This window comes from Delphinus delphis, chromosome X (genome assembly GCF_949987515.2).
Source record: "Delphinus delphis chromosome X, mDelDel1.2, whole genome shotgun sequence".
Lineage (NCBI taxonomy): Eukaryota > Metazoa > Chordata > Mammalia > Artiodactyla > Delphinidae > Delphinus > Delphinus delphis.
This window is the reverse complement of record NC_082704.1, coordinates 88,776,568-88,803,882: the sequence shown is the minus strand read 5'-3', so window position 1 is coordinate 88,803,882 and position 27,315 is coordinate 88,776,568. Positions and strand designations below refer to the sequence as shown.

Here is a 27,315-nt window from a genome sequence, read left to right as displayed (position 1 = left end):
ACATAAAATGGCCAAAGTTACTCTTTGTGACTTTTCTTATTTGTTTGAAAAGGTAAACACATTTCCCATCATTTATTTTCCCATTACAAAATGCAAATGAGAGTGGCAAATAATTATGATCAATCTTCATCATAAAGTTGTGTCTCATTTTAAATTCAATTCATTTTAACAAATTCAAAACCTTGAAAAGCAATAAGAATAAACCCAATGCTCCATGCTACTTTAAAACATTTAAAAATTATTACTGTAAGTGAACATTTAGGACATTAGCTTGCTAATTGGTCTATTCTACTTATTTGCCAAGAATGTAAACAGGAAAAAAAAAAAACTCCTCTACTTCAGAGTAAAAATGTAACAGTTTTCCCACAGAAGTCTAAATATTATTTTCATCAAAACAGAGAATAAAATCTTTTCCTCATTAAAGTAAATGTCACAGGAAATTCATCAGAGCTGACATTCTCCTCCTAATTGTAGAACCTTGCTCTCCCTCTTCTCCACTCCCCTCCCATCTCTTCTGAGGATCTGGGCAGAGAGGGCAAAGCCTAGATAATGCTACCAAGGATTGGCAAAATGTGGGCCAACACCAACATGCAGGCACTGCTAGTAGGAAAGTAAAACAGAAAAATCCCTCTGAGGAAAGACATGGCAATACCTAGCGAAGTGAAAGGTGTATATGCCCTGAGGCCTAGCAAGTCCACTCCTAAATTTTTTATTTTTTTATTTTTTTTTTGCAGTACATGGGCCTCTCACTGCTGTGGCCTTTCCCGTTGCTGAGCACAGACTCCGGACGCGCAGGCTCAGAGGCCATGGCTCACGGGCCCAGCCGCTCCGCGGCATGTGGGATCTTCCCGGACCGGGGCACGAACCCATGTCCCCTGCATCGGCAGGCGGACTCTCAACCACTGCGCCACCAGGAAAGCCTCTAAATATCTTTTGCACCATGCATGGGGAGCTATAGATCAGATTATTTGTTACAGCAGTGTTGGTAAGAGTGAAAAATAGGAAACAATCTAAATGTCCATCAATAGCAAAAAAGATACCTCAATTAATATTAATACAGAGGTCTAAAATTATATGCATCAATATGGACAAATCTCAAAAAAATGTCAAGCAAAAAAAAGGTAGTAGAAAGGCACACAAAATTTGATCATTTCACTTACATAAAGTCTGAAAACATTCAAAAATACAGTATTATTTATGGATAATATTAGCATGGAAATAAGCAGCATATTCAAGTTAATATAATATCCAAGGTAATATATGATATATGATACAATAAAGATCGTATACATTTATTATGATATATGATATTTGTTGTATCATATGCATATCATATCATGAACATCCATGTACACCACAGCCCTGTATAAAATATAAAACATTTCAGATACAATTAAAGCACTCTCTTATCCCAAGCTCCTGATTTCGATATCTGTGTCTGTTTCTGTTTTGTAAATAAGTTCATTTGTATCTTTTTTAAATTAGATTCCACATATGAGTGATATATGATACTTGTAGATGAACATACAAATACTACTATATATAAGATAGATAACCAACAAGGACCTACTGTATATAGCACAGGGAACTCTACTCAATATTCTGTGATAACCTATATGAGAAAAGAATCTGAATCACTCTGCTGTATACCTGAAACTAACACAACATTGTAAATCAACTACACTCCAATGAAATTAAAATATTAAAAGAAGAAACAAATAAAGCCCTCTCTCAGAGTTCATGCCCCTTGCCTCCCTCTCCAGAGGTAACCAGTATCCTGAATTTGCTTCTTGAACTTTATACTTTGCCGGGATTATATATGCCAGAGCGATAGCCTCCTGCAAAGCATGACGCATTGGCAGGAATTCTGAAAGGACGTTTGAAAATACTTTGTTTCAAGGCAACCTATGAAATGAGGTAAAATATTTGCAAATAATATATCTGATAACGAGTTAATATCCAAAATATATAAAGAACTCAATGGCAAAAAAAAAGTGTGATTAAAAAATGGACAGAGGATCTGAATACACGTTTTTCCAAAGAAGACATACAAATGGCCAACAGGTACATGAAAAGATGCTCAACATCACTAATCATCAGGGAAATGCAAAGCAAACCCACAATGAGATATCACCACACACCTGTTGGGATGGTTACTGTCAAAAAGATAAGAAATAACAAGTGTTGGCAAGGACATGGAGAAAAGGGAATCCTTGTGCACTGTTGGTGGGAATATAAATTGGTGTGTATGGAAGTTCTTTAAACAATTAAAAATAGAACTACCATATGACTCAGCAATTCCACTTCTGGGTATTTATCCAAAGAAAACGGAAACACTAATTTGAAATGATATGTGTACCACATGTCCGTCTGCAGCATTCTTTACAATAGCCAAAACACAGAAACAACCTAAGTGGCCACTGACGATGAATGAATAAAGAAAATGTGGTGTGTATATGTATATACAATGGATATTATTCAGCCATAAAAAAATGAAATCCTGGGCTTCCCTGGTGGCGCAGTGGTTGAGAGTCCGCCTGCTGATGCAGGGGACATGGGTTCATGCCCCGGTCCGGGAGGATCCCACATGCCGCGGAGCGGCTAGGCCCGTGAGCCATGGCCACTGAGCCTGTGCTCCGCAACGGAAGAGGCCACAACAGTGAGAGGCCCACGTACCACACACACACACACACACACACACACACACACACACACACACACACACAAATGAAATCCTGCCACAACAGGGACAGACCTTGAGGGCATTATGCTAAGTGAAATAAGTCAGACAGAAAAAGACAAATATCATATGATCTCACTTATGTGTGGAATCTTAAAAAAAAATCAAATTAAAAAATTCCAGAAAGCAAGCTCATAGATACAGAGAACAGATTGGTGGTTGCCAGAGGTGGAGGGTGGGGAGTGGGCAAAATGGGTGAAGGGGATCAAAAGGTACAAACTTCCAGTAATAAAATAAGTAAGTCCTCGGGATGTAATTCACAGCATGGTGACTATAGGTAATAATTACTGTATATTTGAAAGTGGCTAACAGAGTAAATCTGAAAAGTTCTCATCACCAAAAAAAAAAAACTTGTAACTATGTGTGGTGGTGGACCTAACTAGACTTACTGTGATCATTTTGCAATATATACAACTATCGAATCATTACATTGCACACCTGCAACTCATATAATGTTATATGTCAATTACACCTCAATAAAACTAAAAATTAAATACTCAATATTAAGAGGAAAAGACAAGACCTCCTTTCCTCTTATAGTGAAGACAGCCTGGAAGAATGGGGAAGAGCCTGAGCAGCCTTGCCCAGGAGAGCCGGGGCCACTACAGCTGCCCTGGGCAGAGGAACAGCCCAGCTCGAAGGCTGTGGGAGGAAAGCTAGAGGCAGCGGTTAGGACGGTGACCTGCAGCCTGGCTCTGTCCCACAGAGAATCCATTGCCACAACCTCCACCACCACCCCACTCCCCCCTGACACACACACACACACACACACACACACACACACACACAGAGTTTACCACAAGTCAGTCCCACATCACCACAGCAAAGCAACAGTTGGGTTGGTTAAAATGAATGGAGGAATAACATAGAATTTTACAACAATGTTCCCCCTTTTAAAGCAAGTAATTTCAGGTAATCACAAACTCACCTCAGGTCAAACCAACAAATGTTTGTTACTATATTTACTATATTCCTAGCTTTGTGCCAGTCATGCTACTTAAAATTATGTTTTAGCTCCATACAGTTTTTTTTTTTTTTTTGGCTGCATTGAGTCTTCGTTGCTGCATGTGGGCTTTCTCTAGTTGCAGTGAGCGGGGGCTACTCTTCGTTGTGGTGCGGTGTGGTACACAGGCTTCTCATGGCGATGGCTTCTCTTGTGGAGCACAGGCTCTAGAGTGCAGGCTCAGTAGTTGTGGCACGTGGGCTCAGTAGTTGTGGCACACGGGCTCAGTCATTGTGGCTCACGGGCTCTAGAGCACGGGCTCAGTAGTTGTGGTGCACAGGCTTAGTTGCTCCACGGCATGTGGGATCTTCCCAGACCAGGGCTCGAACCCGTGTCCCCTGCATTGGCAGGCAGATTCTTAACAACTGCGCCACCAGGGAAGTCCCCAGATATGCTACTTAAAACAAGCATAAAACTCCACCCCTGCCTTGAAGAGGAAACCCACTCTCTTGCTGATGAGCCAAGATTTAGATATATATAAAACAACTAGGAAGCAGTACAGCTACCATTTTCGACCAGTTACTATGACCTAGACCCTTTACTAAGGGCTTTATATACATTACCTAATTTTACCATCACAAAACTATTTGATATGCATTATCACTGCCATTTTACCAATGAGGAAACCAAGGCAGAGACAAGTAGGCTAGCACACCCACGGTTATATGGTAACTAGTGGAGCCTGCATCTGAATTTAAGCTCATTGACCCTAACCTCTGGTAAGTTTATCTACCTAGAGCCATAAACTGATGGGCTGGAGTAGTAGCGTTGAGGTCCTGCAGGTAGTTGGATACTGCCTTGGGCCTGGAGGAATGGGATGAATTAGACAGGAGAGGAGGGAAATAGGAACCCTAATGTTTTGCTGATGGGAGAGTTAACTGCCATTCTGGAAAGCAATGTGGTACTACTTGGCAAAACTAAGGATGTGTATTCTCTATGATTCAAGAATGCCACTCCTGGATATGTATCTCAGAGAAATTCTCACAGTAGCCAATAAATGGACATATATGAGAATGTGCAATGGTATTGGGTTGGCCAAAAAGTTCGTTCAGGTTTTTCTGTAACATTGTGGAAAAACCCAAATGAACTTTTTGGCCAACCCAATATTTTGGGAAAGTTGGAGGCAGGCAAGCTAGATATTTATGTTGAGGAAATGGATAAGAAAATATGGTTTAGGGGCTTCCAGGAAGATTGTGGAAGAGTAAGACGCGGAGATCACCTTCCTCCCCACAGATACACCAGAAATACATCTACATGTGGAACAACTCCTACAGAACACCTACTGAAAGCTGGCAGAAGACCTCAGACCTCCCAAAAGGCAAGAAACCCCCCAAGTACCTGGGGTAGGGAAAGAGAAAAAAGAATAAACAGAGACAAAAGAATAGGGACGGGACCTGCACCAGTGGGAGGGAGCTGTGAAGGAGGAAAGATTTCCACACACTAGGAAGCCCCTTCGCGGGCGGAGACTGCGGGTGGCGGAAGGGGGAAGCTTCGGAGCTGTGGAGGAGAGCACAGCAACAGGGATGCGGAGAGGAAAGCGGAGAGATTCCCGCACAGAGGATCAGTGCCGACCCACACTCACCAGCCCGAGAGGCTTGTCTGCTCACCCGCCGGGGCGGGCGGGTCTGGGAGCTGAGGCTCGGGCTTCGGTCAGAGCGCAGGGAGAGGACTGGGGTTGGCGGCGTGAACACAGCCTGCAGGGGGTTAGTGCACCGCGGCTGGTCGGGAGGGAGTCCGGGGAAAGGTCTGGAGCTGCCGAAGAAGCAAGAGACTTTTTCTTCCCTCTTTGTTTCCTGGTGCGCGGGGGGGAGGGGATTGAGGGCGCTGCTTGGAGGAGCTCCAGAGATGGGCGCAAGCCGCGGCTAAAAGCGCGGGCCCCAGAGACAGCCATGAGACGCTAGGGCTGCTGCTGCCGCCACCAAGAGGAATGTGTGCGAGCACAGGTCACTATCCACACCCCCCTTCCGGGGAGCCTGTGCAGCCCGCCACTGCCAGGGTCCCGGGATGCAGGGACAACTTCCCCGGGAGAACGCAGGGCCCGCCTCAGGCTGGTGCAACTTCACGCCGGCCTCTGTCACCGCAGGCCCGCTCCGCACTCCGTGCCCCTCCCTCCCCTCCAGCCTGAGTGAGCCAGAGCCCCCGAATCAGCTGCTCCTTTAACCCCGTCCTGTCTGAGCGAAGAACAGACGCTCTCCGGCGACCTACATGCACAGGCGGGGCCAAATCCAAAGCTGAGCCCCAGGAGCAGTGCAAACAAAGAAGAGAAAGGGAAATCTCTCCCAGCGGCCTCAGAAGCAGCGGATTAAAGCTTCACAATCAACTTGACGTACCCTGCATCTGTGGAATACATGAATAGACAACGAATCATCCCAAATTGAGGAGGTGTACTCTGAGAGCAAGATTTATGATTTTTTTCCCGTTTTCCTCTTTTTGGGAGTGTGTATGTGTATGCTTCTGTGTGAGATTTTGTCTGTATAGCTTTGCTTCCACCATTTGTCCTAGGGTTCTATCTGTCCGTTTCTTTTTTTATTTTTTTAAAAATTTTTTTCGTAATAATTATTTTTTATTTTAATAACTTTATTTTATCTTTATTTTATTTTACTTTATCTTCTTTCTTTCTTTCTTTTTGTCCTTCCTTCCTTCCTCCCTCCATTCTTTCTTTCTTTCTTTCTACTTCTACTAATTCTTTCTTTCTACTTTTTCTCCCTTTTATTCTGAGCCATGTGGATGAAAGGCTCTTGGTGTTGCAGCCAGGAGTCAGTGCTGTGCCTCTGAGGTGGGAGAGCCAACTTCAGGACACTGGTCCACAAGAGACCTCCCAGCTACACATAATACTAAACGGTGAAAATCTCCCAGAGATCTCCATCTCAACACAAACACCCAGCTTCACTCAACAACCAGCAAGCTACACTGCTGGACACCCTATGCCAAAAAACTTGAAAGACAGGAACACAACCACACCCATTAGCAGAGAGGCTGCCAAAAATCATAATAACTCCACAGACACCCCAAAACACACCAACAGACGTCACACTCCCACGAGAAAGACAAGATCCAGCTTCATCCACCAGAACACAGGCACTAGTCCCCTCCACCAGGAAGCCTACACAACCCACTGAACAAACCTCAGCCACTGGGGACAGACACCAAAAACAACGGGAACTACGAACCTGCAGCCTGCAAAAAGGAGACCCCAAACACAGTAAGATAAGCAAAATGAGAAGACAGAAAAACACACAGCAGTTGAAGAAGCAAGATAAAAACCCACGAGACCTGACAAATGAAGAGGAAATAGGCAGTCCACCTGAAAAAGAATTCAGAATAATGATAGTAAAGATGATCCAAAATCTTGGAAATAGAAGGGACAAAATGCAAGAAACATTCAACAAGGACCTAGAAGAACTAAAGATGAAACAAGCAATGATGAACAACACAATAAATGAAATTAAAAATACTCTAGATGGGATCAATAGCAGAATAACTGAGGCAGAAGAACGGATAAGTGACCTGGAAGATAAAATAGTGGAAATAACTACTGCAGAGCAGAATAAAGAAAAAAGAATGAAAAGAACTGAGGACAGTCTCAGAGACCTCTGGGACAACATTAAATGCACCAACATTCGAATTATAGGGGTTCCAGAAGAAGAAGAGAAAAAGAAAGGGACTGAGAAAATATTTGAAGGGATTATAGTTGAAAACTTCCCTAATATGGGAAAGGAAATAGTTAATCAAGTCCAGGAAGCACAGAGAGTCCCATACAGGATAAATCCAAGGAGAAATACGCCAAGACACATATTAATCAAACTGTGAAAAATTAAATACAAAGAAAACATATTAAAAGCAGCAAGGGAAAAACAACAAATAACACACAAGGGAATCCCCATAAGGTTAACAGCTGATCTTTCAGCAGAAACTCTGCAAGCCAGAAGGGACTGGCAGAACATATTTAAAGTGATGAAGGAGAAAAACCTGCAACCAAGATTACTCTACCCAGCAAGGATCTCATTCAGATTTGATGGAGAAATTAAACCTTTACAGACAAGCAAAACCTGAGAGAGTTCAGCACCACCAAACCACCTCTACAACAACTGCTAAAGGAACTTCTCTAGGCAAGAAACACAAGAGAAGGAAAAGACCTACGGTAACGACCCAAAAACAATTTAGAAAATGGGAATAGGAACATACATATCGATAATTACCTTAAATGTAAATGGACTACATGCTCCCACCAAAAGACACAGATTGCCTGAATAGATACAAAAACAAGACCCATATATTTGCTGTCTACAAGAGACCCACTTCAGACCTAGAGACACATACAGACTTAAAGTAAGGGGATGGAAAAAGATATTCCATGCAAATGGAAACCAAAAGAAAGCTGGAGTAGCAATTCTCATATCAGACAAAATAGACTTTAAAATAAAGACTATTACAAGAGACAAAGAAGGAGACTACATAATGATCAAGGGATCAATCAAAGAAGAAGATATAACAATTGTAAATATTTATGCACCCAACATAGGAGCACCTCAATACATAAGGCCAATACTAACAGCCATAAAAGGGGAAATCCACAGTAACACATTCATAGTAGGGGACTTTAACACCCCACTTTCACCAATGGACAGATCATCCAAAATGAATATAAATAAGGAAACACAAGCTTTACATGATACATTAAACAAGATGGACTTAATTGATATTTATAGGACACTCCATCCAAAAACAACAGAATACACATTTTTCTCCAGTGCTCATGGAACATTCTCCAGGACAGATCATATCTTGGGTCACAAATCAAGCCTTGGTAAATTTAAGAAAATTGAAATTGTATCAAGTATCTTTTCCGACCACAACGCAATGAGTCTAGATATCAATTACAGGAAAAGATCTGTAAAAAATACAAACACATGGAGGCTAAACAATACACTACTTAAAAACGAAGTGATCACTGAAGAAATCAAAGAGGAAATTAAAAAATACCTAGAAACAAATGACAATGGAGACCCAACGACCCAAAACCTATAGGATGCAGCAAAAGGCAGTTCTAAGAGGGAAGTTTATACCAATACAAGCCTACCTTAAGAAACAGGAAACATCTCAAATAAACAACCTAACCTTGCACCTAAAGCAATTAGAGAAAGAAGAACAAAAAAAACCCAAAGTTAGCAGAAGGAAAGAAATCATAAAAATCAGATCAGAAATAAATGAAAAAGAAATGAAGGAAATGATACCAAAGATCAATAAAACTAAAAGCTGGTTCTTTGAGAAGATAAGCAAAATTGATAAACCATTAGCCAGACTCATCAAGAAAAAAAGGGAGAAGACTCAAATCAATAGAATTAGAAATGAAAAAGGAGAAGTGACAACTGACACTGCAGAAATACAAAAGATCATGAGAGATTACTACAAGCAACTCTATGCCAATAAAATGGACAACCTGGAAGAAATGGACAAATTCTTAAAAATGCACAACCTGCCTAGACTGAATCAGGAAGAAACAGAAAATATGAACAGGCCAATCACAAGAACTGAAATTGAAACCGTGATTAAAAATCTTCCAACAAACAAAAGCCCAGGGCCAGATGCCTTCACAGGCGAATTCTATCAAACATTTAGAGAGAGCTAACACCTATCCTTCTCAAACTTTTCCAAAATATAGCAGAGGGAGGAACACTCCCAAATTCATTCTACGAGACCACCATCACCTTGATACCAAAACGAGACAAGGATGTCACAAAGAAAGAAAACTACAGGTCAATATCACTGATGAAGATAGATGCAAAAATCCTCAACAAAATACTAGCAAACAGAATCCAACAGCACATTAAAAGGATCATACACCATGATCAAGTGGGGTTTATTCCAGGAATGCAAGGATTCTTCAATATATGCAAATCAATCAACGTGATACACCATATTAACAAGTTGAAGGAGAAAAACCATATGATCATCTCAATAGATGCAGAGAAAGCTTTCGACAAAATTCAACACCCATTTATGATAAAAACCCTGCAGAAAGTAGGCAAAGAGGAAACTTTCCTCAACATAATAAAGGCCATATATGACAAACCCACAGCCAACATCATCCTCAATGGTGAAAAACTGAAAGCATTTCCACTAACATCAGGAACAAGACAAGGCTGCCCACTCTCACCGCTCTTATTCAACATAGTTTTGGAAGTTTTAGCCACAGCAATCAGAGAAGGAAAGGAAATAAAAGGAATCCAAATCGGAAAAGAAGAAGTAAAGCTGTCAATGTTTGCAGATGACATGATACTATACATAGAGAATCCTAAAGATGCTACCAGAAAACTACAAGAGCTAATCAATGAATTTGGTAAAGTAGCAGGATACAAAATTAATGCACAGAAATCTTTGGCATTCCTGTACACTAATGATGAAAAATCTGAAAGTGAAATCAAGAAAACACTCCCATTTACCACTGCAACAAAAAGAATAAAATATTTAGGAATAAACCTACCTAAGGAGACAAAAGACCTGTATGCAGAAAATTATAAGATACTGATGAACGAAATTAAAGATGATACAAATAGAGGGAGAGATATACCATGTTCTTGGATTGGAAGAATCAACATTGTGAAAATGACTCTACTACCCAAAGCAATCTACAGATTCAATGCAATCCCTATCGAACTACCACTGGCATTTTTCACAGAACTAGAACAAAAGATTTCACAATTTGTAGGGAAACACAAAAGACCCCGAATAGCCAAAGCAATCTTGAGAACGAAAAACGGAGCTGAAGGAATCAGGCTCCCTGACTTCAGACTATACTACAAAGCTACAGTAATCAAGACAGTACGGTACTGGCACAAAAACAGAAAGATAGATCAATGGAACAGGATAGAAAGCCCAGAGATAAACCCATGCACATATGGTCACCTTATCTTTGATAAAGGAGGCAGGAATGTACAGTGGAGAAAGGACAGCCTCTTCAATAAGTGGTTCTGGGAAAACTGGACAGGTACATGTAAAAGTATGAGATTAGATCACTCCCTAACAGCATACAGAAAAATAAGCTCAAAATGGATTAAAGACCTAAATGTAAGGCCAGAAACTATCAAAGTCTAAGAGGAAAACATAGGCAGAACACTCTATGACATAAATCACAGCAAGATCCTTTTTGACCCACCTCCTAGAGAAATGGAAATAAAAACAAAAATAAACAAATGGGACCTAATGAAACTTCAAAGCTTTTGCACAGCAAAGGAAACCATAAACAAGACCAAAAGACAACCGTCAGAATGGGAGAAAATATTTGCAAATGAAGCAACTGACAAAGGATTAATCTCCAAAATTTATAAGCAGCTCATGCAGCTTAATAACAAAACAACAAACAACCCAATCCCAAAATGGGCAGAAGACCTAAATAGACATTCCTCCAAAGAAGATATACAGATTGCCAACAAGCACATGAAAGAATGCTCAACATCATTAATCATTAGAGAAATGCAAATCAAAACTACAATGAGATATCATCTCACACCAGTCAGAATGGCCATCATCAAAAAATCTAGAAACAATAAATGCTGGAGAGAGTATGGAGAAAAGGGAACCCTCTTGCACTGTTGGTGGGAATGTAAATTGATACAGCCACTGTGGAGAACAGTATGGAGGTTCCTTAAAAAACTACAAATAGAACTACCATATGACCCAGCAATCCCACTACTGGGCATATACCCTAAGAAAACCATAATGCAAAAGGAATCATGTACCAAAATGTTCATTGCAGCTCTATTTACAATAGCCCGGAGATGGCAACAACGTAAGTGTCCATCATCGGATGAATGGATAAAGAAGATGTGGCACATATATACAATGGAATATTACTCAGCCATAAAAAGAAACGAAATTGAGCTATTTGTAATGAGGTGGACAGACCTAGAGTCTGTCATACAGAGTGAAGTAAGTCAGAAAGAGACAGACAAATACCGTATGCTAACACATATATATGGAATTTAAGGGAAAAAAAATGTCATGAAGAACCTAGGGGTAAGACAGGAATAAAGACACAGACCTACTAGAGAATGGACTTGAGGATATGGGGAGGGGTAAGGGTAAGCTGTGACAAAGCGAGAGAGAGGCATGGACATATATACACTACCAAACGTAAGGTGGATAGCTAGTGGGAAGCAGCTGCATAGCACAGGGAGATCAGCTTGGTGCTTTGTGACCGCCTGGAGGGGTGAGATAGGGAGGGTGGGAGGGAGTGAGACGCAAGAGGGAAGAGATACGGGAATATATGTATATGTATAACTGATTCACTTTGTTATAAAGCAGAAACTAACACACCATTGTAAAGCAATTATACTCCAATAAAGATGTAAAAAAAAAAAAAGAAAATATGGCTTAATGGATAAGCACTCTATGGTGGATTTTCACTTCACTTCACTTCATTGCTTTGAAGCAATAAACCAGATGTATTAGCTTAGGCTGCCGTTCAAAATATCATAGACTAGGAGGCTGAAACAACAGAAACTGATTTCTCACAGTTCTCACAGTTCAAGATAAAGGTGCTGGCCAGGCCAATTCAGTTGCCCAGTGAGGGTTCTATTCTTGGTTTGCAGACTGCCAATTTCTCAGCGTGTCCTCACAGGGCAGTGAGAGAGAGAGCAAGCTCTCTGGTGTCTTTTTCATAAGGGCATGAATTTCATCATGGGAGCCCCACCGTCATGACCCCATCTAAACCTAATGACCTCCTAAGGTCCCATCTCCAAATACCATCACGCTGCAGGGTCAGGGCTTCTATATATGGATTTGGGGAGGACATATAGCACCAGATGTACATATAGCAAAACAGATCCTTAAAACATATCATTGGGTGAAAAATGGTATCTGTAGCATACAATATCATTTATACATCTTTTAAAAACAAAAAATAATGCTACATATTTTTTAAGAACACATGCAGATTCAAGAATGCGCATCAAAGACATCTGTATGGAAGCCTGTATAAAGTGGAAAGGGAATGAGACTAGGGGTTGGGAATGATGAGGAACAAAAATACATAAAACAAGAGAGAGACCTTGCACAGATCAATGATGATATTGGGTCATAAATGGAGGAATATAATTAATTCACCTCTTCGTACCTCGCATTAAAAAAATGATGGATTTGAATGAGAGGTGAGAAGTAGGCAGACGAGGCAAGCTGCTAGTGCAGCTGAGCAGGCACAAGGTGAGAAAGGCCTGCACAAGTGTGAAGACAATGGGAATGGGAAGGAAGGGACATCCTATAGGACAAGGACATGCAAACTATTATTGAGGAAGGGCAAGTTTGATTGTTTCTTTTCCCAAATCATTTCAGACCCACACTTTTATAAAACACAATAAAATTCATTATAAAAAACTGAAACAAAGACATAAAAACTTACAAGCCCACTAAATCACACCCTTGGATATCATGGCAAGGTCATATGGCTATATAAGTTTCTAAAGACTCCCAATGTCACAAACACACACCATACTTGGAGTAGCACTGCTACAGTAGACAGCAGGTAAAGAAACCAACGTCTGTGATTGGATGTGTTAAGAAAGGAAGAATGGGCTTCCCTGGTGGTGCAGTGGTTGAGAGTCTGCCTGCAGATGCAGGGGACATGGGTTCGTGCCCCGGTCCGGAAAGATCCCACATGTCACGGAGCGGCTGGGCCCGTGAGCCATGGCCACGGAGCCTGTGCGTCCGGAGCCTGTGCTCCGCAATGGGAGAGGCCACAACAGTGAGAGGCCCGTGTACCGCAAAAAAAAAAAAAAAAAAAAAAAGGAAGGAAGAATGATGGGAGGTGACTTGCAAGTTTCATGCCAGCCTCACTTCCACTTTGGAAGGGGTAGGGGTGAGAGCAGAAAAAGCAATAAGGGGGACGAAGTACTTCTTGCACCTGGCTCCTTAGCCTATATATTGCTACAGCTCCCAAGCATGGCCATAACAGCACTGGCTGAGTTTCTCACTTCTGAAATTTCTGAAAGAAACTAAAGCAGTGGACTGAACCTGAAGAGCCCTCAGCAAGGCTGGCCTTCCCTTTCCTGGTCACCCTCACAGCAGCAAGGGAAAGAGAAGGGACTGGAAGAAGTAAAGGGATTCTCCCCCACCAACCATACACATACACAACTGCTATGAACTCTTGTCAGTACATTTTTGTCCAGCTAGTGACAATGACTAAGTATACCGTACAATGGGGCCTTTTTCTTTAAATGTAAGATCTATCAATGCTATGAAAATTGAAGAGAAACCACAATGTGTAAAATTCAGAAGGTTGTTCAATCAAGTTCCTGCTAAATTGATGAGCAATTTCTCTATGCAGAGTATTAGCTGGATACTTGTTAAATATTTCCAATTCTTTTGCTAAATAAAATCAAATCAGCCAGACCAAATTCTTAAGTATTTTTTAACATGAAAAGAACTATTACTAAATCCTTCCCAAAACTCTTGGTTTGTGTAACACATTCAAACCCCCAAAATCAACAATACACATATGCTTCTTTAAAGTTCAGTAATGTCAATTTCTATGGTTATTCTCACCAGCATAGCATACAAAATTCCATTTCTAACTTGAAATTTCAACTCAAAATTCTATACCTCAGAAACCAATTGCTTGAGGATTTGTTTGGTATGATGTAAAAGCCCATAGGGCACCTGTTTCAAATGTTTGCCCCTCCCAATAAACACACACACACACACACACACACACACACACACACACACACACACTTGAGATTTGCCATTATAATCTCTTAGGATCACATGTCACCCTGCCCTTTGCCCTAGTAACTGTGAAATGGTGCTCAGTCTCAGTCCAAAGAAATTAGGCAAATGTCTTAGCAAATGATAAAATCAGGAACATACTATCCACAGTTCCAGTGTTCCTTGATATCTCAACTCCTCGGGTCCCATCCCACTTACAGCACCACTACTGGAAAGGCAGCAGCCAGATCCGGACTCTCCTTGATGTTTCACATCAAATTAATAGCTGGTACCACCATCCCTTCCTTGTTGCTAAAGATTGGAAGAGCAATTTTATCACATGACTGGATTGATTAATAAATAATCAGTAAGTTGCCAGGGCGACTACAGAAACCGTAAAGCTAACCCAAACTGAGAAGCGGGTTATAGTCATCAGTATCAGGAGTTGTTTATCCATTTATAATCTCTCTTTTAGAGCTTCAGCACATCAGAGTCTCTCTGTTTCTATCTAGACTGCGTCCAAAGCCCAGATGCTTGACAACCACATGACAAAGGCAAGAAGAATAAGGTGCTTGGTAAGAACCTGATAGCTCATTAGGGCCACCATTAGCTAGAAGCCTATCTTTGCAGATGTGAATATCATTATCATAGCCATAAAAGCTGACATGTGTAGCAGTGCGCTAAGTACTTTAGAAGCACTAAATTCTTTTAATTTTCAGAGCAAATCTCTGAGTATGCTTTATCATTATCCCCATTTTATAGATGGGGCTACTCAGGAACAGAGTTTACGTAATTTGTCCAAGATCAGTCAACTACTATAGTGAATCCAGGATGAAAACTCAGTGCCTGAGCCCTTAGGCATTAGGCCTTGCATTGTCTGAGCTCTCTTAGAGAAAAGGAATAGATCTCCTCTGGTTTAAGTCATCAGGGTAGAATTACTACTTTTGCTTTTGACAAACATAATAATGAGAATGACCACCGTGACATGGAAGAGAGGAAACAGATCAGATAATTGGACCTGGGCTTAATCCCTTAAGAGCAGAACAGGTATTAGAGAGTACTGTAGATACCCTTTTATAGTCACCAGAAGTTACTAAAAATTTGGGGCCTGAAGAAAGCCAGTTAATATTTAATATTTTAATATATATTAACAACACTTACTTTTCTAACTACTTTTTGCGGCTTATGGAAATTACGAATTATCTAAAACTATCACTCTTAGATATTCCTGCCTGATCAGGTTTGAGACTAGTTTGCTTCTGCTCCATGAATAGGTTTTTTTCTCTCCCTTCATAGCATATTTATTTCAGAAATTCATTTTCTCTTTTCTTCTTTTCTGTACTTTTATAGAGAAAAAGAAGTCATTCAGCAAATACCATGAACCTCCCAGAGAAAATAACAACAAAATTGCCTTGGGTAGAGCTTAGGACCATAAGAGCATGAAAGCTATCATTACTTATTAATAAAGCTAAATCACTCAAAAAGAAACCCTAAATGTAAAAATAAAAAGTCATGTCAAAGAAAACTTCAAACATTTTTAAGCTAATTTTCCTCTCTTTCCAAACCTAACTTGGAAAAAATGTGCTCATGAATCTTAGCCATTCAAGTCAATATAACAAGATTGGTTTTATATACTTAATAATGTATTTAAATCAGTAGAGTAGGGGGCTTCCCTGGTGGTGCAGTGGTTGAGAGTCCGCCTGCCGATGCAGGGGACACGGGTTCGTGCCCCGGTCCGGGAAGATGCCACATCCCGCGGAGTGACTTGGCCCGTGAGCCATGGCCGCTGAGCCTGCGTGTCCACAGCCTGTGCTCCGCAACGGGAGAGGCCACAACAGTGAGAGGCCCGTGTACCACAAAAAAAAAAAAAAAAAAAAAAATCAGTAGAGTAAAAAATAAAATTAAATCGATAAGATCTAGAAAGATGTGCAACCCCTTCCTCAGAAAACACTGTCCCGTTTTTTTCCTCTAAATAACTCAACCCAAAGTACCAATCAAAAGAATTCTAAAGACTTCCCCCAAAGTCAGTTAACATCACTGGCTCATTGTAGCTGATTAGTACATCCATTTCCAAATTCCTTCTCCCTTGCTGGTCTACATTTAGAAGCTAGAAAAGGCTAAATACTCCACTTGTTTCCTCAGCCTCCTTTTCAGAATTCTGTTCTGGGATTCTAGAAAAGGCTTTTGTCCTCCTGAGCCACGGGACAAATGCAGGTGATGCTGCCCCTAGCTCACCTTTTCTTGCCTTGAGATGTATACATAATGCCTGGAGCTGCAGCGGCCACCCTGGGATCATGGCAGGAAGGTGAGGAGGATTGCAGAGATGCTGGCTCAAAGTTGAGCCTTTAAATGTATGCCAGCAGCCACCTACCTCCAGACTTCCTGCTTGGTTAAAAAAAATAAATCCCTGCTTGTTTAAGCCTCTATTGGTCAGGTATTCCATTACTTGCAGTATAAAGCATTACAAATTAATGCATTTAGTCTTTAAAAGCTGTGCTTTAATGCCTTTTTTTTTTTGCGGTACGCGGGCCTCTCACTGTTGTGGCCTCTCCCGTTGCGGAGCACAGGCTCCGGACGCGCAGGCTCAGCGGCCATGGCTCACGAGCCCAGCCGCTCTGCGGCATGTGGGATCTTCCCGGACCAGGGCACGAACCCGCGTCCCCTGAATCGGCAGGCGGACTCTCAACCACTGTGCCACCAGGGAAGCCCTTTAATGCCTTTTTTAAAAAACAGAATAAGATTATTAAGTGACCTACCTAAAGTGTAATTTTCTTTATACATTGAGAAAAATAAATATCTTCTCAAACTTTGAGCACAATAAATATTAGTAAAGTTTATTACCTTCACTGACTTAAGGGATATGCTTGAGATTAATTCTAGAATTTATGGAGAGGGACAACTGATTCTACTGATAAAACTAGAAGAATAGAAAAGCTAAAGGCAGCTGTGAGTCGTATACACATGAGCAGTACGAAACCACAAGTTCATGATCTGCCCCAATACCTGCCTTATGAATATTATGGAGGAAAGTCTACGTCAAGGTAAAACCAGAGAGTTGTTCATGGGATGGAGGTTCATGAGTGTGTGTGTGTGTGTGTGTGTGTGTGTGTGTGTGCACGCACACACGCGCATTGGGAGTATGTAGGCTGAAGTAAGCTCCTTGTAACGCCCAAGTTCAGCACTCCTGTAATAACATACTGGCTATACTTGCATCTGATGCAAGTTGATGGTCAAAGGAAGTGGCACCAAGAAACAAAGCACCTGCAACACAGTACAACAGTCATATCTGACCTCCCTCTCCCCCAGCAAAGAATCTGTGGGCTCTAGGAACCATGGGCCACTCAGGGTAAGACCTATGGATTAAAAAATCTTGGGTCAGAGTGGAGGGGTGAGATAGAAGGGCAGCACAGCTTCCAACTATACTTCATGAATTGCTAAAGACTTTCAGGGACAGAGGCAGCCTTTTCCCATAGCTGTGAGGTAAGTGGATGATGGAAGTCCAATGGTAGGAGGGGGTGGTGACTGTGTAATTGTGCTGGGTGTGTCTTAGGACTGGAATCTGAACATCTGCATCAACAGTCCGTGATGCCACAAGATCAAGGATTAAAACAAAAATTATAATATAATCTGATACTCATGACAATGATACTTAAAAGTGGGAAACATTAAAGGTACCTAAATGAAAGTGAGGTTTCCAAACTTCATTTGAAGTGGTAAAACACTGATAGCAATAGACCAAAGTCTATATAAGTTGCACATATATACTGCAATATCCAGAACAACCACTATGAAAATTATACTAAGAGATATACTCAAAAACACTATAAATAAATCAAAATAGAATCCTAAAAAAAGTCCCAGTAACCCACAGGAAGGTAAGAAAAGAGAAACAAAGAAACAGAAAACAGATAATAATATATCTGACATAAGCATTAACAAATCAATCACCTTAAATGTAAATGATATAAATACATTAATCAAAAGATAGAGATTTGCAGAGTAGAGTTTAAAAGCATGACAAACTACATGCTGTACACAGGAAACTCATTTCAAATTCAATATATAGGTCAGTTGGAAGTAAAAGGATGGGAAAAAATACACCAGGGAAACACTAATTTTAAAAAAGCAAGAATGGTTATATCAGTATCTGATAACCTAGACTTCAGAGCAAAGAAAATTACTAGAGAAAAGAGGGACATTACATAATGATAAAAGAATCAATCCACCAGGAAGACACAACAAACTTAAATGTGTATGCACAGGACTTCCCTGGTGGCCCACTGGTTAAGAACCCACCTGCCAATGCAGAAGACACTGGTTCAAGCCCTGGTCCGGGAAGATCCCACATGCTGTGGAGCAACTAAGCCCATGCGCCACAACTACTGAGCCCACGCGCCACAACTACTGAAGCCCGTGTGCCTAGAGCCCGTGCTCTGCAACAAGAGAAGCCACTGCAGTAAGAAGCCTGCACACCACAATGAAGAGTAGTCCCCGCTCACCGCAACTAGAGAAAGCCCACACGCAGCAATGAAGACCCAATGCAGCCAAAAATAAATAAATAATTAAATTCATTTTTAAAAAATGTGTATGCACAAAACAACAGAACCTCAAAATATATGAAGCAAAACCAAAACAACAGAACCTCAAAATATATGAAGCAAAACCAACAGAGCTAAAAGGAGAAATAGACAAACCCACAATTATAGTTGGGGACTTCTACAATCCTCTCAGCAACCAACAGAACCTAATTAATATATATAGAACACTCCACCCAACAACGGCAGAATACAAACTCTTTTCTAGTGTGCATGAAACATTCACCAAGACAGACCATATTCAGGGCCATAAAAGAAATGTCAACAAATTTAAAAGAATGAAAATCATATAGATTATATTCTTTTGATAATGGAATGAAACTAGAAATCAATAACAGAAAGATAGCAGGAAAATCTCCAAATGCTTGGAAATTAAACAACACACTACTAAATAGTCTACGGGTCAAAGAGGAAATTGCAAAAGGAACTTTTAAAAACAGATATAACTGAAAGAATGAAAATACAACATACCAAAATATGTGGAATGCAGCTAAAGCAGTGTTGAGAGGGAAATTTATAACACTAAATAATTATATTAGAAATGAGGAAAGATCTCAAATCAACAGCCTAAGTTCCTACTTCAAGAAATTAGAAAAAGATGAGTAAAATACTCTAAAAGCAAGCATAAATAAGGAAATAACAAAAATTAGAGCAGAAATCAATGAAATTGATGAAAACAACAGAGAAAATCAATCAAATGCAAAGCTTGTTCTTCAAAAAATATATCAATAAAATTGACAAATCTCTAGCAAGACTGAAAAAAATTTTTAAAGAGATAAGATACAAATCACCAATACCAGAAATGAAACAGGGGTTATCCTCACAGATCCTAGAGCCATTAAAAAGATAATGAGGGAACATTTTGACCAATGTTACATATGTAAATTCAAACACTTAGAAAAAAATTGATAAATTTCTCAAAACCACAAACTAACAAAACTCAATCAAGATTAAATAATCTAAATAGTCCTATAACTTCTAAAGAGCCTGGATTTTTAACTAAAATCCAAAAAGAAACTCCTATGCCCAGCTGGCTTTACTGGAGAATTTCACCAAATATTTAAACAAGAATTAACACCAATTTTATGCAATCTCTTCCAGAAAATAAAAGAGGAAAGAACTCTTCCCACTTCATTTCATTAAGTCAGTATTATCTTGGTACCAAAACTAGATAACACAGTTCAATCAAAGAAAACTACAGACCAGTATCTCTCATGAACATAGATGTAAAAATCCTCCACCAAAAAACTAGCAAATTAAGTCCAGCTATGTGTACAAAGAATTATATACTATGACCAAGGGGGATTTATTATGCAAGGCTGGATCAACATTCAAAAAGCAATCAATGTAATCCACCATATCAACAAGTAAAGAAGAAAATTCAAATGACCATATCAATTGATACAGGTAAACACATTTGACAAAATCCAACACCCATTCAAGATTTTTTAAAAAACTCTCAGCAAGTTAGGAACAGAGGGGAATTACTTGATAATGAGCATCTACAAGAAACCTACAGCTCACATCATACTTAATAGAAAAGACTAAATGTACTTCCCCTAAGATCAGGAACAAGGCAAAAATATCTGCTTTCAATACTCTTATTCAACATATTACGAGAAGTTCTACCCACTGCAATAAGGCAAGAAAAACAAGTAAAAGGGATACAGATTGGAATGGAAGAAATATAACTGTCTCTATTTGTAGGTGACAAGATTGTCTATATTTTCAAAATCCCACAGCATTTACCCCCAAAATTCTTAAAACTAATATTGAGTTCATCAGGGCCACAGGATACAAGATCAACATAAAAAATCAATCACACTTCTATATACTAACAATGAACACAGGAAACTGAAATTTAAAACATAATGTCATTTACAATCACTCCAAAGAAAACAAAACACAAAGCATGTACAGGATCTGTAAGCTGAAAATTACAAAATGCTGATGAAAAAAATCAAAGATGACCTAAAGAAATGGAGAGACATATCATGTTCATGAATTGGAAGACTCGACATAGTAAAGATGCCAATGCTCCACTAATCGATCTAAGGTTTAATACAATTCCTATCAAAATTCCGGCGAAGTTATTTGTAGACTTAGATGAACTTATTCTAAAATTCATATGGAAAGGTGCAGGCCCTGGACAAAGAAGAATCTTGACAAAGAAAAATAAAGTGGGAAAAATCACTATACCTGATATTAAGGTTTACTTTATTACTACAGTAATAAAAACAGTGTGGCATTGGCAGAGGGCTAGACATAGACCAATGGAACAGAATAGAGAACACGGAAAGAAACCCACAGAAATATGCTCAAATGATTTTTTTCCGAAGGTGTAAAAGCAATTCAGTGGAGGAAAGATACTCTTTTCAACAAATGGTGCTGGAGTAATTGAATATCCATAGGCAAAATCAAGTGAACCCTGACCTAAAGCTCACACTTTATACAAAAATTAACTCAAAACAGATCACAGACTTGAACAGAAAGTGTAAAACTACAAAACTTTAGGAAAAAAGACAGGAAAAATGCTTCAGGATCTAGGGCTGAGCAGAGACTTAGTATCAAAGCATGATCCATAAAAGGAAAAAGATTGATAAGTTGGAACTCATCAAAATTTGAAATTTTTTTGTTCTGCAAAAGACAGTTAACAGGACAAAATGAAAAGCTACAGATTGGAAGAAAATATGTGCAAACCACATCTTAGACAAAGGGCTAGTATCTAGAATGTATAAAGAATTCTCAAAACTCAACAGTTAAAAAAACAACCCAATTAGAAACAGGCAAAAGCCATAAAAAGACATTTCACTAAGGTGGATATACAGATGACAAATAAGCACATGAAAAGATACTCAACTCATTAGCCATCACAGAGGTAACAACTAAACCCACAATAAGATATCATTACACACCTATCAGACAGCTAAAGTGAAAAATAGTGACAACACTAAATGCTGACTAGGATGCAGAGAAACTAGATCACTCATACACTGTTGCTGCGACTGTAAAATGGTACATTTGCTCTCAAAAACAGTTTGGGAAGTTGAAAATTATTTTCACCCAGAATTTTATGGACATTCTTCTATTATCTTCAAGCTTTCCCTGGTGTTGAAAAGTCTGATGACATTCTAATTCCCATTTCTTTCCCAGGGACTCACGCCAGAGATCAGAGGATAGCTGTTTCCCCTAAAATCTCTGAAGAGCAACGAGAGTGCAGAGAACCAGCTCATTAGCCTGGGGTAATATCGGACAGCATAAGTGGAGGCTTCCGAGAAAATGGCGGAAGAGTAAGAGGCGGAGATCACCTTCCTCCCCACAGATACACCAGAAATACATCTACACGTGGAACAACTCCTACAGAACACCTACTGAACGCTGGCATAAGAACTCAGACCTCCGAAAAGGCAAGAAACCCCCCACGTACCTGGAGGGGATTCAGAGCACTGGTTAAAGGAGCTCCAGAGACGGGCGCGAGCCGCGGCTAAAAGCGCGGACCCCAGAGACAGGAATGAGGCGCTAAGGCTGCTGCTGCCGCCACCAAGAAGCCTGTCAGCCAGCACAGCTCACTCTCCACACCCCCCTTCCAGGGAGCCTGTGCAGCCCGCCACTGCCAAGGTCCCGGGATCCAGGGACAACTTCCCCAGGAGAACGTGGCGCGCCTCAGGCTGGTGCGATGTCATGCCGACCTCTGCCGCCGCAGGCCCACCTCGCACTCCGTGCCCCTCCCTCCCACCGGCCTGAGTGAGCCAGAGCCCCCGAATCAGCGGCTCCTTTAACCCTGTCCTGTCTGAGTGAAGAACAGACGCCCTCCAGCGACCTACACGCAGAGGCGGGGCCAAATCCAAAGCTGAGCCCCTGGGAGCTGTGAGAACAAAGAAGAGAAGGGGAAATCTCTCCCAGCAGCCTCCGAAGCAGCGGATTAAAGCTCCACAATCAACTTGATGTACCCTGCATCTGTGGAATACATGAATAGACAACGAATCATCCCAAATTGAGGAGGTGGACTTTGAGAGCAAGGTTTATGATTTTTTCCCCTTTTCCTCTTTTTCTGAGTGTGTATGTGTATGCTTCTGCGTGAGATTTTGTCTGTATAGCTTTGCTTCCACCATTTGTCCAAGGATTCTATCCGTCCGTTTTTTTTTCTTAATAATTACTTTTTATTTTAATAACTTTATTTTATTTTACTTTATCATCGTCCTTTCTTTCCTTCTTTCCCTCCTTCAGACAACGAACCATCACAAATTGAGGAGGTGGACTTTGAGAGCAAGATTTATGATTTTTTTCCCCTTTTCCTCTTTTTGTGAGTGTGCATGTGTATGCTTCTATGTGAGAATTTGTCTGTATAGCTTTGCTTCCACCATTTGTCATAGGGCTCTATCCGTCCGTTTTTTAAAATTTTTTTCTCAATAATTATTTTATTTTAATAACTTTATTATATTTTGTCTTACTTTATTTTATTTTACTTTATCTTCTTTCTTTCTTTTTGCCTTCCTTCCCTCCTTCCTTCCTTCCTCCCTCCCTCCCTCCTTTCTTTCTTTCTCTCTTTCGTTCTTTCTTTCTTTCTTTCCTTCTACTTCTACTGACTCCTTCTTTCTACTTTTTCTCCCTTTTATTCTGAGACATGTGGATGAAAGGCTCTTGGTGCTGCAGCCCGGAGTCAGTGCTGTACCTCTGAGGTGGGAGAGCGAACTTCAGGACACTGGTCCACAAGAGACCTCCCAGCTACACATAATATCAAATGGCAAAAATCTCCCAGAGATCTCCATCTCAACACCAGCACCCAGCTTCACTCAACGACCAGCAAGCTAAGTGCTGAACATCCTATTCCAAACAACTAGCAAGACAGGAACACTACCCCACCTGTTAGCAGAGAGGCTGCCAAAAATCATAATAACTCCACAGACACCCCAAAACACACCAACAGACGTGGACCTGCCCACCAGACAGACAAAATCCAGCCTCATCCACCAGAACACAGGCACTAGTCCCCTCCACCAGGAAGCCTACACAACCCACTGAACAAACCTTAGCCACTGGGGACAGACACCAAAAACAACGGGAACTACGAACCCGCAGCCTGCAAAAAGGAGACCCCAAACACAGTAAGATAAGCAAAATGAGAAGACAGAAAAACACACAGCAGATGAAGGAGCAAGATAAAAACCCACCAGACCTAACAAATGAAGAGGAAATAGGCAGTCCACCTGAAAAAGAATTCAGAATAATGATAGTAAAGACGATCCAAAATCTAGGAAATAGAACAGACAAAATGCAAGAAACATTCAACAAGGACCTAGAAGAACTAAAGATGAAACAAGCAATGATGAACAACATAAATGAAATTAAAAATACTCTAGATGGGATCAATAGCAGAATAACTGAGGCAGAAGAACGGATAAGTGACCTGGAAAATAAAATAGTGGAAATAACTACTGCAGAGCAGAATAAAGAAAAAAGAATGAAAAGAACTGAGGACAGTCTCAGAGACCTCTGGGACAACATTAAATGCACCAACATTCGAATTATAGGGGTTCCAGAAGAAGAAGAGAAAAAGAAAGGGACTGAGAAAATATTTGAAGGGATTATAGTTGAAAACTTCCCTAATATGGGAAAGGAAATAGTTAATCAAGTCCAGGAAGCACAGAGAGGCCCATACAGGATAAATCCAAGGAGAAATACGCCAAGACACATATTAATCAAACTGTCAAAAAGTAAATACAAAGAAAACATATTAAAAGCAGCAAGGGAAAAACAACAAATAACACACAAGGGAATCCCCATAAGGTTAACAGCTGATCTTTCAGCAGAAACTCTGCAAGCCAGAAGGGACTGGCAGGACATATTTAAAGTGATGAAGGAGAAAAACCTGCAACCAAGATTACTCTACCCAGCAAGGATCTCATTCAGATTTGATGGAGAAATTAAAACCTTTACAGACAAGCAAAACCTGAGAGAGTTCAGCACCACCAAACCAGCTCTACAACAACTGCTAAAGGAACTTCTCTAGGCAAGAAACACAAGAGAAGGAAAAGACCTACAATAACGACCCAAAAACAATTTAGAAAATGGGAATAGGAACATACATATCAATAATTACCTTAAATGTAAATGGACTACATGCTCACACCAAAAGACACAGATTGGTTGAATGGATACAAAAACAAGACCCATATATTTGCTGTCTACAAGAGACCCACTTCAGACCTGGAGACACATACAGACTGAAAGTAAGGGGATGGAAAAAGATATTTTATGCAAATGGAAACCAAAAGAAAGCTGGAGTAGCAATTCTCATATCACACAAAATAGACTTTAAAGACTATTACAAGAGACAAAGAAGGACACTACATAATGATCAAGGGATCGATCCAAGAAGAAGATATAACAATTGTAAATATTTATGCACCCAACATAGGAGCACCTCAATACATAAGGCAAATACTAACAGCCATAAAAGGGGAAATCGACAGTAACACATTCATAGTAGGGAACTTTAACACCCCACTTTCATCAATGGACAGATCATCCAAAATGAAAATAAATAAGAAAACACAAGCTTTAAATGATACATTAAACAAGATGGACTTAATTGATATTTATAGGACATTCCATCCAAAAACAACAGAATACACATTTTTCTGCAGTGCTCATGGAACATTCTCCAGGATAGATCATATCTTGGGTCACAAATCAAGCCTTGGTAAATTTAAGAAAATTGAAATTCTATCAAGTACCTTTTCCGACCACAACGCTATGAGACTAGATATCAATTACAGGAAAAGACCTGTAAAAAATACAAACACATGGAGGCTAAACAATACACTACTTAAAAACGAAGTGATCACTGAAGAAATCAAAGAGGAAATAAAAAAATACCTAGAAACAAATGACAATGGAGACACGATGACCCAAAACCTATGGGATGCAGCAAAAGCAGTTCTAAGAGGGAAGTTTATAGCAATACAAGCCCACCTTTAGAAACAGGAAACATCTTGAATAAACAACCTAACCTTGCACCTAAAGCAATTAGAGAAAGAAGAACAAAAACCCCAAAGTTAGCAGAGGAAAGAAATCATAAAAATCAGATCAGAAATAAATGAAAAAGAAATGAAGGAAACGATAGCAACGATCAATAAAACTAAAAGCTGGTTCTTTGAGAAGATAAACAAAATTGATAAACCATTAGCCAGAGTCATCAAGAAAAAAAGGGAAAAGACTCAAATCAATAGAATTAGAAATGAAAAAGGAGAAGTAACAACTGACACTGCACAAATACAAAAGATCATGAGAGATTACTACAAGCAACTCTATGCCACTAAAATGGACAACCTGGGAGAAATGGACAAATTCTTAGAAATGCACAACCTGCCAAGACTGAATCAGGAAGAAATAAAAATATGAACAGACCAATCACAAGAACTGAAATTGAAACTGTGATTAAAAATCTTCCAACAAACAAAAGCCCAGGACCAGATCGCTTCACAGGCACATTCTATCAAACATTTAGAGAAGAGCTAACACCTATCCTTCTCAAACTCTTCCAAAATATAGCAGAGGGAGGAGCACTCCCAAACTCATTCTACGAGGCCACCATCACCCTGATACCAAAACCAGACAAGGATGTCACAAAGAAAGAAAACTACAGGCCAATATCACTGATGAACATAGATGCAAAATCCTCAACAAAATACTAGCAAACAGAATCCAACAGCACATTAAAAGGATCATATCCCATGATCAAGCGGGGTTTATTCCAGGAATGCAAGGATTCTTCAATATATGCAAATCAATCAACGTGATACACCATATTAACAAGTTGAAGGAGAAAAACCATATGATCGTCTCAATAGATGCAGAGAAAGCTTTTGACAAAATTCAACACCTATTTATGAAAAAAACCCTGCAGAAAGTAGGCAAAGAGGAAACTTTCCACAACATAATAAAGGCCATATATGACAAACCCACAGCCAACATCATCCTGAATGGTGAAAAACTGAAAGCATTTCCACTAAGATCAGGAACAAGACGAGGCTGCCCACTCTCACCACTCTTATTCAACATAGTTTTGGAAGTTTTAGCCACAGCAATCAGAGAAGGAAAGGAAATAAAAGGAATCCAAATCGGAAAAGAAGAAGTAAAGCTGTCACTGTTTGCAGATGACATGATACTATACATAGAGCAGAAAACTACTAGAGCTAATCAATGAATTTGGTAAAGTAGCAGGATACAAAATTAATGCACAGAAATCTCTGGCATTCCTGTACACTAATGAT

General features: G+C 40.1%; 1 protein-coding gene across 1 annotated transcript in view; it reads right to left on the bottom strand.

Moving 5' to 3' along the window:
- EFHC2 (EF-hand domain containing 2) overlaps nt 1-27,315 on the bottom strand; it is a 194,578-nt gene that overhangs the window by 154,024 nt on the left and 13,239 nt on the right.